Source organism: Pseudopipra pipra, chromosome 5, assembly GCF_036250125.1.
Source record: "Pseudopipra pipra isolate bDixPip1 chromosome 5, bDixPip1.hap1, whole genome shotgun sequence".
Lineage (NCBI taxonomy): Eukaryota > Metazoa > Chordata > Aves > Passeriformes > Pipridae > Pseudopipra > Pseudopipra pipra.
This window is the reverse complement of record NC_087553.1, coordinates 28,819,582-28,831,909: the sequence shown is the minus strand read 5'-3', so window position 1 is coordinate 28,831,909 and position 12,328 is coordinate 28,819,582.

The following is a 12,328-nucleotide window of genomic DNA, read 5'->3' as shown; positions in this document are numbered from 1 at the left end:
TTTAATTTCAGAACTACTGTAGCAATATAATTAAAAATCAATGGCTGGCAACAGAATAAGTTTCACAAAATGTACATAACCAATATTTCAGTCATGAAATATTTCTTATGAAGCCTCAAGTCATCGTGGTTTGTAATGAGAGGAAACATCTTTTATTTTTGCAATCCATATAGCTGGAAAAAAATGAGATATTTTCAGACAATATAAGCCTTTCTCTTGGTCTGAAATCAAGTTGGCAGAAAACCTCTGTTATCATCTCATGGAGAAATTCATATTTAATGACAAGGTGAGTGCATTTCATTCACATCTTTGACTGCTGACACTCAGACCTCAGGTATTCTCAGTCTCTGTATCAAGTTAATATTCTGCAATATTGCTGCTTAGAAATAATTGAAGCTTACCATGATGTTCTTAAATCACTCCTCTCTTAATCTTTCTCTCTCCTATAAAGACAATATCATCACTTATATTTGAAGACCAGGAATCTACATCAGAAAACCACATTATCATTCAGATCCAGCACTATTCACCCAAGCAGAATGGCTGGATAGTTTGACTAGCTGTGTCTGCCAGACCCCTCTCCTGACATCCTTGGTTTCTCTGAACTTTTTGCCCACTATTAGCTGTTGACTAACCCTGTGCTAGTTTCAGCAGACATAATGATGCTGTTTCTTTTCAGTCTTGGTGTTTCCTCCTTCCGGGTTAAGCAGGGCTAACACTCTCCATTTCAGATGTCTTAGCTGCAGAGAGGGAGGGACGAGTTAGAGATACAAGTTCATGACCTGGAAACATGTCTTTACCTTGTGTTAGACAATGGCCCTGCTGAAAATCTTTCTTCACTGCTCTGCAGCTCTCACACAACAATCTTCATGACCCTAATGTAGGGTATGGCCCCTAAATGACAATTATTATAAATCCTGTGATAGACTCTGTGTTTCCCACCAACTCTCTGTTTCCCCGCTTATTTTGTAGTGCCTTTACTGAATATATTTCTAAGGATCCTGAGTGCACCCTCCCTCCCAACCAGGGATCTGGCAATGGGGCTCAGGGCCAAGGTAGTCAGTGCAGGCACTTCCTGAAAGACAGTGCCACAGAGAGGACCTGACAAGCCATCCCAGGTGTCTGACCCAGAGCTCTTCACCAGGACTGATCCCACATCCAGTGGCTGATAGACCAGCACAGCCTTGGCCCATCCCCACAGACAGTGCCCAGTGTGTGAGGCTGAGGCTGCCTCGGTGCCCATCAGCTGCCCTGCTCCCTGTCCTGCCACATCCTCAACCCCTGTGGAGAGACCCCAGCACCCCAGCCCCAGGAAGCCACCTGTCCTTGTGGAGCAGGGACAATACCCACTCAAATACAGCTTATCTGTATTATCTATATATTTATATCCAGTCAAATAGAGCTGATGATCTATACTGCAGGTATGGTTTTACTTGGAATCCACAATCCATCTGATTGAATGATTGAGTCCTGTTCTTCTGCAATCAAGTCTTTGGATACGAATTTCACATTTATTGGAAGTTTCAGATTGAACGCAAGCATATGTACACTCAGCCACTGCAAATACCATGAATGGCAGTAAAATGTATTTACTGCCATCTCTTCATCTTAATTCTCCATGACCATGTACAAGTGCAAAGTCAACTGCTGCTCATGCCACATGCTGCTGTAAATCCAACACTGCTGGTGATCTCAGTCCCACCACACTGCTCTACTTTGCTGTTAGCAAATACTGCTTTACAGTTCTCTTTCTAGCTGCTGCTTTCACAAAACTAAGTTCAATCCCAGGGGTGGATGCACTCTGTGCAAGTTAGTAACATGAGGAGCCCTTAAAAATAAAGACTCTAAAAATTGAACTATAGAACTGTTAAATATTACTGTGAGGTTTGCTTATTTGGTAGATCTTACCTTAGTGCCTGAATTTCACTGTCCACACAGTGCTACAACCTCTCTCACGTTTGGCCCTCATGTAAGTAAATGCAGTTCCTTGGTGAGCTCCACAGGAACTGGGGTCTTGGAAAGAAAAAGATGCAACAGTATTGCACTGCAGCTCTTGTCCCTGCATTGAAATTAGGCCCTGACATGCAAATGCAGCATCTCAGCTCTTCCCCTGTAAAATGACCAATATAGCCGACACATGCCCCATCACGTGTTTGCATCCCTGAGCTCTCCGTTACATATCACCTTCTGTATCCTGAGCCACACTAACATAATTTAACACACTGGGCCTCCAGGAAAATAAGAACTGGTTTATGGGACTGCTTAAAGAAATGTTATAAATGGGCTTTTCTTGCAGCACACCAGCTGTGTGACTCATGCCTTCCCCGAACCCCTCCTCCTCTAGGAGGTACTCCTCTGAGTTTATCATAAATGGCTGTGTATAGGAGAAAATTATGCTGTTAGCAAAACAACAAAACAACAAAACAACAAAAACATCCTTTCCCACAGCAAGCTGTAGAAAAGCAAACAGTGGGTATATAAAAGGTTAACTATTTTAAAGCACTTCAAAATATGACAAAAAATGTCTCCCCTTCAGACGAATCTAGGAACCATAGCCAGATGCATGATAGAACTCTTCATAATACAAATACTTCCAAGACCCTTTAGTCTCATGCTACCTTCTTCTACAAACTTTTTCTTGCCATTTATCTGCATTTGCATTAGTCATGTAAGGAAATTAAGTCATATGACATCTTTAGTCCCTTGAAAGCAGTCTCATCTATGAAAAGCAGTCTCATCTATGAAAATGTATTTTTGTAATTTGCAAAGATGGTAAGATGCTTACCATCTTTCTGAGAACAATGCAGTTCAGTGGCTCTTCAGTGGCTGCTATTAGGCATCTGCTGTACAAATGCCACAATCACTTGCATAAAAACAATCAGTCCAGTCAGCTAGAGTTCATATGTCCTTCGGATAAAGTCTCTGATGAATAGACCCTCTTCTCTTTCATTTCCAATCTATTATTAATAACATTCTCTGTGATCATCCAGGCACAAAGAATTAAGACAATAACTTTCTAAGTGAATAACAGAGCTTTAGCTTGCCCAATGGAATAACAGTCATTAAGCTTCTGCCAAAAGACCACTGCTTCAGACATAATGATGAGCAATTACCATACAGGCTTGGAAGGTGTTTATACATAGAATATTAAGCTTCCCTTTTCTTGGAAGTTGCCTTGTGGTAACACAAAATGCATCAATTAAATTACCTAATGAAAGGTATTTCAATATAAAACAGTCTTCATTCCCAGTGTAACCATCTCTTTTGTAATAATATAACAAGAATATAAATTACGGCTTTTGTGTATGACAATCTTTCTGTAGACAACTCAATGGAAAAAAAAAGGGTCAAGGTAGATAATATTTTTGTGTTGTGAAATAATGAAAAACTTTAGAAACGAAATTCTTGGGACAAGGAGGGAGATATGAAACAAGCAGCAATAACAGTTTCCTTGTCAAACAAGCTCGTCTTTATCCCTTCTGACTTCAGACACTGCAGGCAGCCCAAAATAACACCCTGCTAGCCTCACACTGAAATGTTGCCTCTATCTCTCTACTGTGTTGTGGTTTAACCACAGCCAGCAACTAAGCACCATGCAGCTGTTCACTCAATCCCTCACAGTGGGATGGGGGACAGAATTGGAAGAGTAAAAGTGAGAAAACTCATGGGTTGAGATAAAAACAATTTAATAGGTAGAGCAAAAGCCACACACAAAAGCAAAGCAAAACAAGGAATTCATTCACTGCTTTCCATGGGCAGGCAGATATTCAGCCCTCTCCAGGAGAGCAGGGCTTCATTACGCACAAGGATTACTTGGGAAGACAAACACCATTACTTCAAACATCCGCCACTTCCTTATTCTTTACCCAGCTTTATATGTAAGCATGGCAGCATATGGTATGGAATATCCTCTCGGTCAGTGGGGTCAGCTGTACCAGCTGTCCCCTCCCAGCTCCTTGTGCATCCCCAGCCTCCTTGCTGGTGGGGCAGTGTAAGAAGCAGAAAAGGCTTTGATGCTGCACAAGCACTGCTCAGCAGTAACAAAAACATCCCCACATGTTCAACACTGTTTTTAGCACAAATCCAAAACACTGACCCATACCAGCTGCTATGAAGAATATTAACTCTACCCCATGCAAAACCAGTACAACTTACTAAATAAGGTGGAAGTGTTCACAGCGTTCTCATTAAGCATTGCAGCTGTGAGCTAGGAGATAAGCGATCACAATTTTGGCATCAACATTACGTGTATGCACAGAGAAGATGAATGTAGGCACAAACACCTGCTGAGATCTCTGACCTTTCAACAGTGTACATGTTACACCTCCTGTTGTTGGACTGCCCTGATACCATCACACACCCTCATCCTTTCTTTGTACCGTATCCAGCCACTCAGGACTAGCCATGAAACTGTCATTCTTCATGCATAACTTCATGCTGTCTTCCCTTTCAGAAAGCGACCTGGCAAAGGGAGAGAGCACACTGCACAACAACTGTTTCTTGGCTGTATCATTTGAACACAAGAAGGAAATATGGTTTATGGGCTGCAGAAACTGTAGTTGCAGCCTTCCAAATTTCATATCCTCTTTCCATGAGTTCTGTGCATATTTTCCTCTCTACAGCTTTCATTACTTTGTCTTTTCAACAGCCATGAATTCTTTTTATTTCACTCAACAAAATCTCAAATGAAATAATTGTTTTACCACAGAGGAAGTTTAAATATGGAACTAGCACAAGGCAACACCCAAATTCTGAATGCATCCTGAAACACAAAGGTATTAGAATCTGAGATACGTATCTATCCACAACATCCTTCTCCCAAATATCTCAGCTGAAGTTCTGCATCCGGTTTGCAGAACTGCAGTGCTCTTCTGTTCCTCCCTAAATTGTGGCAAACTCAGATCTAGGTCTAAACTTTACACACAAGCATGTCTCTTGTTAAGGGAACAGGAATATTGTGGGCCCTGTAGTGCCCATTTTTGAAAGTACAGTTGTTCTTTCACTTCCAAATACAGGGAAAACAGATTGCTACACTGCAGTTACAGAAGGTGATATATGATAAGAATGAATGTTGTAATAGAGTGTCCACAATTCATTTACCTAAAAGAACCACAAAAACCCCCTGCAGTATTCTGTATTTTAACCTTTCATCAAATACAAACATAATGCTACTCAATAAGACAGTCAAACTTTAGGAACTCTCTCCTATGCATAAGAAGGACTTTTTTCTGAGTAAGAGTGATGACCAGAAGATTGATTGATTAATCCATTGATCTATCTTCTGATACAACTTCTGCTACAAATATACATCTTCTGGTCAGATTCCTAGACTGATCTAAATAGTCTCACAAAGTTGCATCCCTTAAATTTTGAAATGTTCTAGGGAGTTGTACCAGATGATGGACACTAAAAGTGATGCTGGGTTTAAGGATTGACACACCCCTAAGAGTTAAATACCTTTGTGCTTGCCTTCATGCTTGCCAATTATCCTAAGATTATCCTTAATATAACCCAGACTAATACAGAACAAAAATTAAAAAGCTTGGATTCAGCATGGTATTGGAATTGAGCCCCTATACAAAGTGTTTGCTTTCTCTCCGTTATTTTAAAAAAATGCCTTCAGGAAAACATACATTCTAAATTCATTAATCCTTATTTATTTAATGGAGAGGGGAGTGTATTTATTAGTAGTAATTAACTACTATTAAAAATACTAATGTAATTATTTGTTAGAAGTAAATTTTAAAGCATTAGGAGTTTACATTTTAAGTCTTTATAGGAAGCAGAGTTGCTTTACAAACAGTGGCTGAAAATTTGACCTATTTTAGCTCTTTTTGCCTCCAATTTCATAATTTTGTATATCTAAGCAATTTAAACACGCTTTCTGGCTTCTAAATATTGTCTTCATTCTTTATTCCTTTTCTTGCACTGTACAGGTCTCCTTAACATGCACCTAACATAGGAATATAGTAACAGTCAGGTTCTCCCATCAGCACATATTGCTCTTGACAGTGCTTAGCTGTAAATAATCAAGTTAGCTTTTAATCATATGTTATAAATGACTTTCCATTCTTAATGCACAGTTGCAATCATTTTTGCCCTTTAAACATGGCTGAAATTTCTAATATACTTTCTTGGCTCAGAAGCTAGCTTTATTTAAAAATTGGTAACTTGTTACTTGTTCAATTGATTTTAAAAGTGAAAAGGCATTATCCAAAACTAGTGGGGTTTGTAGATGTAAAGCAAACACACATTGTGGAAATTTCAGGTAAAGAACTTGCTGAATAATACAGGACTTCCACATATGAAGAAACCAGATTTAACAATACTAAAGTTCAAATTAAATGTTTTAGAGTAACATGCTGGCACATACAATATATTGCTCATCTGGTGGTGTGTGTCTTACAGGTTAAAGAGATGTTCCAAGAACTTTCAGGTGTGCAGAATTGTGCAAATAGGCCTGACGAATGCCAAGCTATTATGTTTAAATATAACCGTAAATGAATCATAGAATCATTCTGTGGTAGACAAATTATGAGTATATATATATATATATGTGTGTATATATATATATATATATAAAAACACTAGTCAGATGTACAGCTCTTATTCATAGTACTGTTGGTTGTGAAGTTTTTGTGAAACCCTGAAATAACCATCTGAAAAAATTTTGAAAAGCTGAAATTTCAGAGTCATTAGACCAATAAGTTCATGAAAAAATGTTATCTAATGAGTTTGTTTAAATTCTTTTCTTTAAACAGAAGAGTAGGTAGGATGCGGATTTTGCCAACGTCAGACTGAGCAAAAAATTTGATATCTTCAGATGAATTTTGTCAAAAGAGCAAAATATTATTGGTATATAGCACTGAAGTCCTTTCAAACAGCTTAGTCTCCATGCCCCTTAGAGAACAATGGTTCTAAAAATATCTTCAGTATTTCCCTTTTTACTTTACTTAAACTATGTCAAAAAAGACTGTGGCCTCGTCATTCATGTAAACGAAGAGCCTACACAATTTCTTCCAATATGAGCAGGTTAATCTACAGAAAAACTTGACTTCCCTGTCTTCTTTTTTTCAAAGCTTCTAAAGAGCTATAATTAAAAGTATGTCAATGTGTCAGCCTAAGAATGTTTATACAGCAGAGTCAAAGTGACAAAAAAGTACTCCCCTTCTCATGCTCCAGGCAATATTTCTTGAACTCTCAGTTGCTCTTAAGGAAAAGAAGGGGCAGGAACATACATTCATTTGGGAAACTTACCATGTTCAGTAACAAGGACTTACACTGCAGAGACAGGGGACTGGGACAGAGTGATAATGCAATCTTAATAATTTTTTTCCTCTCAGTCAGTCTTGCTACACTGAGGAAGGGCAGCTGCACAGTTACCCAACTCTAGGTGAAAGGCTTAGTTTCATTTTTTGCAAAATCCCCAAAAATGTGAGTCCTTCCCACATGCATAAACGGGGGAAATAGTCTAACTATTTCCGCATTTCCTGCTCCTCTTTATCTTTTCTTTACTCTTTTCTATATTCATTATTAACAAATGGACAAATAGACTGCACATCTGGTTCAGATCTGGCAAGAACTCTCAGGATGCAAGTAGCAACAGCTGCCAAGTGTCTTAATTTCAAAACGGAAATACTCCTAGGAACACTTTCTGTAAGAGACTGATTGATATTTGCTGCCAAGTGAAACAGGCCAGTCCCATAGTTAGGACATTTTTGTAACTCCTTTCCTTTCCAAACCCATACTAGCAAAATGCTGTCCACGAATTCAGTTAAGAGACTGTGAGGGAGGGGAAATGAAAGATGTTTTCTCCAGACATTTTGACCCAGATTGCTAGAATTTCATTTTATGAGCTCGTTTTGTGTAAGCTGAATTGGAGTTATGATATATTATTCTTTGTTTCTTTGTTTCTCCTATTTTAATATAACAATTCTATAAAATAGTAACTTCACGTTTCCTCTACCAAAGCAAATGCAAATCTAATTTTACTGAACTGTAAAGTAGAGCACTTCAGAATGCCACCAGAGGGTGCCAGTGCAATTGCAAACTTGAAATTCTAAGTTAAAAAAAACCCAACAAAAACAAACACGTAGGGAAAGATCATTATCCTGCAAAATGGCAAACAGCAAAGAAATAAAGACTATTGTTCCGAAGCATGGCATTTGTGCCTCCTGAGGCAAAAATCCTCACATTCAAAATTACTCATATTCGGGAACGATAATGTAAATGAAAAACAACCTTGCTTATATTTTTTCCCTAGGAATAGATGCATTATTCTGCATGGCATTGCATTAAATTAATTATTGTATTATTATTACTTTTATTGTCACCTTGACAATGTCTTTCTTCATATTTTGCCCCACAAGAATTCCTCAGCCTTTTTCTCATCTCTTAAAACTGACATCTCCAAAACAGGGGAGCTGGTTGTAGATCACCATCTCCCATGCCTATTAGCTGTGAGAAAGCTGTAAAATGTCTTGTGACTCCACCTAGCAATGCACCTGATACCTTTCCTCTTAATGCTATTTCTTTGATTTTGCTAGAACTAAGAGTAATTTGGTGATTGTTGAGCAACATATTCCAGATACATAGTAGTGTTAAGCTCTTACTTCAATTAGCTGTGCTCTAAGCACATAATTCCCAACAGTTCCTCATTTGTTGTTTTGGCTATTCAACTGACTTTAAATATTCATCTCTTGTTTCAGATTTAAAGTGCAATTTGATTAATTTCTGCATCTTTCAGTGTCAGAGTTTCACAGCTGAGCAAGATGGTTAACCATCCATCACATCCTGAGCAATCTCTGGTGAATGTGCACATTTGCTTTTCTCTATCATGAATAACATTGGAAATGGCAATTAATTTCTGTAAGGGCTTTTTAATGTTTTATTTTATTTTTATCGAAAAATCTATCCACTTCCCTTCTACTACTTGTTCACCCATCGAAAATTGCGTCAATAGCCAAAGAAGCCAGTCCCAGGACTGGCATGACTTAACAGGACGAGCAGTTTCTTCCAGCCTTCAGATCGCTCTTTTGCACTCCCATGACTTCCAAGTCATGGGGCATCCTATTTTTTCTAAAGGAAATAGTGAAACAAAAAAAAAAAAAAGTGGGGTGAGGGGAGGAAGAACAGTGAAAAGGAAGACAAAAAACCTGCCAAGTGGAGAAGTTAGAAATAGAAGTAATAGTACAACACATGGCAAGGATAAAAATCAACTATTGAAATGAGATTTAAGCCTTATGGGTTTTTGCTAGTTATGAGGACCACTTCAGGTTTCTCCAGGTTTCCCTATGCACATGGATTACTGCAATCATTGGAATATACCCCTAAGTAAGGAAAATAATGTGGTTTCCATGCCATATGGTCCTTGCATCATAAGAAAAGGAGAAGGGAGGAAACTATTACCCCACGAAGCCATAGTTTTGCCTAGAAAGGGAGTTATTCTTCTGTTCCACATCCACAACACAATGAAGTAGCAAATGGTGACAATTGGAGGACCAGAAATGCACAGTGAAGCCAGCACTACAACAAATTATAGAGTGCTGGTAGCTTTGATCCAGTGTTTGGTAGTTAAAATAAATGAGTTGTCAACTTTGTCTTTTGCTGAGACTGTTCTTAGCATTTCTGGGTTTTTTAATATTCATCTCTTCATTTATTTTCAAAACATTCTTCAAGCTCTGAAGGTCTTCTCTAATTGAACTCTTAAAGCAAGATTGCTAGCAGACATATATATTCTTCATATATATATATATTCTTCATACAAATAGACATATACATATATTCTTCATATAAGCTCCATTAACTCATACATCATTTAAAAGATTCCAAACATTCATTTGGTTTGCTTTCTACTTAGTGTCAAATGCTTTTACAGGCAAAATGTACCTTGATGATGCACTAGAATGTTTCGGTATCTGCTCACAATGCTGCTTTGTGTCTCAGCTACAGTGTTTTCTAAACCGTGTTTTTTGAGTCATTAATACATTTTTCAGTGATGCATATCTTTCTATCATACTAAAACTTCTCAAAACCTTCACAAAAGCAGCAAAACATGTAAATATCCTTCTTCACTTCTACTACACATTCCGACCGTGTTTTCAAGGTGAGGTGAGTTTCCCTTGTCAGGGAGGTCAGTATCCCTACTAGATAAAACCCAAACTGATTTCTATTCATTCTTTGCTCAGCATACTGACTCTTTTTTTACCCCCTGATTTTTCAGTACTGCAGCAGTGCAATCTGTCCAACTTAGAGAACAGCAAGCACTATTCAAGGTCTGGGGTATTATTGCATTCTGAAGCGGCAGCATGCTTCTTTTCCCCCGTCCTCTGCAGGGTCTTTTGTATATTTCTGATTTTGTACCTTAGCCAAGCATAGAGGTTTTAGTTTCAATAGCACCTGCTCCCAATGCTCATCTTTGATTTCGATCTTCTGTTTCCCCATTGCAATTATTTGGCCTGCACTTGTCCATGTCTGTACTGAGCAAGCACTGGAATGCACAGAAGTGTGATGACTGGCTTTCTAAGTTAAATTCATTGCATATGCATATTGCATTTATAGTTTTGTAAAACCAATACCTTTAAATACCTCCCCATGCTGTTTAGAGTAGAATTAATTTCTTTATGTATGCCATTATCTCATGACAACTTTGTTTGGGTTACCTAACTTCAGACAATGATGTTTTTTCCTGTGTTACTTTCTGTGGGTTTTACTATCCCATGTTTTTGCTGCTTCTACACTTTATTTAGCTTTATTAGGTTCATGATTCCTTTTTTTTTGAATAACATTTGTTTACTCCTAGAACTGATATGATGTGACAGTCAGTCCTGAATGTTATATTGTAGCTTTATACTAGAATATTCGATTTTTTTTCACATTTGACCCTAGAACTTTCCTTCTTAGGCACTAAATGATAGGTCTATTTTGAAGCTAATTATTGACAATCTCGAGATTCTAAGAAATGCCAATGCTATTTCAGACCAAGTCAGACCAATGGTGAAATTGTTTGGGTCCACTGCAGTCTTTCCTCACAGCCAGAAAATTATGACTATTCTTGTAGTCATACGGTAGACATATTCTAGTATCCAGAACTGCATTACACAGGAATACTTACATTAGTACACAATCTATTTGGATTTTGGAGTATCTTGATATGTGTCTAAAGGCTTTGCTGCATAAACACTCTTTTAGGATTTTAGGATTACTCTGAAACAATACATCTTGTACACAAAAAGAGGTGTATTCTGCACATGAACTTGATAAACCTTCTTTCTTTTAATTACTAAGTCCTATCATCCTATTTCTAAGCAGGGCACCTCTCAGTTTTTGTGATTCTAAATTTTAAATTATTCATTAAGACCAGCCAACCTCCACCTTTCCTGGCTTGAAGTTTCCCAGTTTCATGATACCTCTTCAGTACATTTCCTTGACAATCCCTTTTGAGGGCAAAAGTGATGAGAATGCAGATTGCCGCTGAGAAGAAGTTATTCTTATTGGAATTATCCATTGGATTTAAATCATGCTATAGGAATAAAAGTGGCCAGATTCAACTGTTCAACTGTTCCTTTGGAGTAGTTTTTACCCAAAACAGAAAATGCAATTCTGCATGGGCACTTCTTGTCTATTTTATTTCACAGTTCTTGAGACATAAATTTTCAAGCCCTGAGATTCCTCCAACAAGTTTTTAAAAGGCTCCATTTATTAGACAATCCACATGATTCAAGACAGAGGGGAAACTGCCCAGCTCTGTGGCTGCATTTAATACTGCATAAACTATACTAGGTATGCTAATAGGGGAAAGCCCCTTAAGTTCCTCCTCCCACTAATCCACCAGGCACTGACGTACAATGTCACAGTCCTCTTTACCTTAAATTTCTTCAGCTCTTCAGCTGTTAATTCACACAGGATGTCTGATCGCTCATTCCCTTAAGTGATGTAAATTGATTTTTCTAATAACTTCTAAAACTTCATTTTAGCTTGATCAAAATACATTACCACATAAAGAGATCACTGAGTCGTACAGACTATATGACAAATCCATTACACTAGACAGAAATGGTACAAGGCCAAAAACTACACAGAAAGAAGTCTTGTAACTTAATATGTCATTTGATAACTCATACATTCTTACTGAAAAGCTCATTAAATCCTGTGCTGTGAACTTTACAGGGTGCGGGTACAGACAAAAATTAAAAGGAAAATAAAGGAAAATTAAAAAGAAAACACAAATAGTAGATGAAGTGTTGGATATGTGTGAATGGGCAGAAATAAGAGCATACAAAATAGCTATGAGGATTAATCAGAACCAAGTATATTCAATTTGCAGCAG